The sequence below is a fragment of the Strongylocentrotus purpuratus genome, unplaced genomic scaffold (genome assembly GCF_000002235.5).
Source record: "Strongylocentrotus purpuratus isolate Spur 01 unplaced genomic scaffold, Spur_5.0 spur5_scaffold_12, whole genome shotgun sequence".
In the NCBI taxonomy this organism is placed as follows: Eukaryota; Metazoa; Echinodermata; class Echinoidea; order Camarodonta; family Strongylocentrotidae; genus Strongylocentrotus; species Strongylocentrotus purpuratus.
Window position 1 is genome coordinate 26,823,631 of NW_022145597.1, and position 2,630 is coordinate 26,826,260.

Consider the following 2,630-nt stretch of genomic DNA (forward strand, 5'->3'; position numbering starts at 1 on the left):
AACGTTGTTTTACATTTGCAATTATAATTTCCTAGTTTTATTCACTCTCATAACAGTCCCGTACTATCCCTTTTCAGTCTGTAAACAACTTTGCAACACGAAAACAATGATGAACAGGGTTTTACTTCTCGTATAAATTTATTAGAAGTGCCCTATGTCATTTTGCACGAAGTGATACAAAGGGCCTTTCAAATTTAAGTCTATTGAAAGCATTCCCCCCACCTAGCCTGTATGACCCGAGCAGAATCATTTAGTGCCACAATAAAAATCCACAGTCTTGGCTAAAGAGGTCCATTATTTGTTTGTTTATTTAGTTATTTTATTTAATTGACATTGTACAGTACTATTAATATCAGGTATATTGGATGCTCTGTTTTAAATACAGTCAAGATTGCCGAGCAATGAATTACATCCTGCTTCTTGTCCTCAAACCATATTTTTCTGGTTTTTAAAACGGTATCATTTGAATTTCCATTTCCAAGCATTATTTTGAACTGTCCCGAAATTGTTTTCCTTTCTTGAAATCAGACTACAGCCCCAGTCTAAAGTGCTTGTCCTCCCAGACAAGGACAAAGAGCCTCTTCGGTAGGTTTAGGGACAATGCATCAAAATAACGCGGTCATTGTTGCAATGTCAGGAATGCTATTATTACCTCCTCTTTGGTAATCCTCGCATTTGACCAACAAAAGTCACTCAATGAAGGGAGGGTCAGGTTTGTTTTCAATTCACTAATATTATTGATGCCATGTCAGAAAGAGCTGAGTAGTTTGTTACGTAACTATTCAAAAATTGCAGGTGCAAGCTATTGAAAACAGAATCGAATAGCCAAGCTTCCCTATTCATTGGTGCCCTGTTATAGAATTCGTAGCATATACTGAATTGAATAGACCCGTGTTCTATTCATATACTATGTGAGGGCAGTGGCCTCTTGTCATATCACTTTAAGTTTTAAGTCAGCAGTTTGCAAATTAAATGAAATAAACATAAAACCTCACTATTATATCAGTAATATCAGTAACTGAAAGAAAAAAAATACGGGCAATCTTGACAACATCGGACTACAAAAATGATGATAATAATGCATCCCGAAAGCGTCAAATCAGTAAATCGGCACATTTTTTAAGTCATTAGCATGCAGAAAGTGTTAACACAAAAAGCGAACCAGTTATCACGGTGAGGCAAAATGGTCTTGTGGATAAAAGTGATCACTTCACAATGCAATGTACTCGGTTCGAGTCTCAGTTTCTCCTTTATATACCCATGTTATTTTTTTTTCTTCACTCCATAATATTGACTTGTCATCTCTTTTTTAAAGGGGACACCCCCCCCCCCCCTCAACAAAGAAAAAATAGCATGTAATACTCTTTCTTTAACAAGCGACTCTCTGAATTAAGTCAGAAAACATCTTTTGCTACATCTAACAACAATTAGTGTAAGTATGAAGAATACATGAAGATTAGCAATGTGACACTTTAGTCTAGTGGGTAGGCAATCGTCTGATAACTGGAAGGTATCGGGTTCGACCCCCAGCTGTTGCGTTTTTTTCTTTTGCTACATCTACAACAATAAGTATAAGTATGGAGAAAAAAAAAATGGAGATTAGCAATGTGACACTTTAGTCTAGTGGGTAGGCAATCGCCTGGTAACTGGAAGGTATCGGGGTTCGACACCCAGCTGTTGCTTTTTTTTTAATCTTTGAAAAGAAAAACTGATGTCAAACCCATTTTGATCTCACTCAAAGTCATATTTATTGCTATTCTCTTAATTGATCTATACAATGAGCTTGCAATTAACGTGTAAGCAAGGTAAAGTATTATATTTACGAAGTACAAGAAGGACAGGAATCCTGTTTTATCTATTTATCAAACATTATTACATTCAATACTTTTTCAGTCCCAATGAGAGAGAGAGAGAGAAGAGAAAGAGAAAGAGAGCCAGAAAGAGACAAGTGAAGAGAACCCAATACACCTCATCAGTGTAATAAAGTCTGATGATCTTAATCTACATACTTACTTTAAATATGTTGCCGGGCAGATATTATTATTATAAAAACAAACCATTTTGGAGTTTTATAATAAAATTATTTGTTGTTGTTGTTGTTGAAGTAAAACAATGAGAAAATAGGGACTTTTGCGGGGGGGGGGAGCAATGTAGAAAAAAACTACAGGGGAGCCTTGGGATTTTTATTTGGGGGGGGGGTGGGTATCGGCGCGGATTCAGGATTTCTTAGGGGGGCCCAAACTTGAAATCATTTGAAATTTAATGTGCTGAAATAAAAAAAAATCGTGCCGGCCGATATTTCACTCAGTGGTAGAGGGGGAAAGGGGGAGGGGGGGGGGGGGGTGAGAGCACTATTTTTTTGTTTGGCCCTCGAAATTTGAAAAATCACCCCCCCCCCCCCCACATTAATCGCCAGGGGGTCCCATCTAGACAGCTAGCTGGCAAATCGACAGCTAGCTGGCAATCGACAGCTAGCTGGCAATCGACAGCTAGCTGGCAATCGACAGCGTAGCCTGGCGGCGGTAGCGGGTAGCCCCAAAGCCATGTCCATTTAAAAACTGCATTCAAGACCTCTTATTGCTAGGTTTACAACGTTGTTTTTACATTTGCAATTATAATTTCCTAGTTTT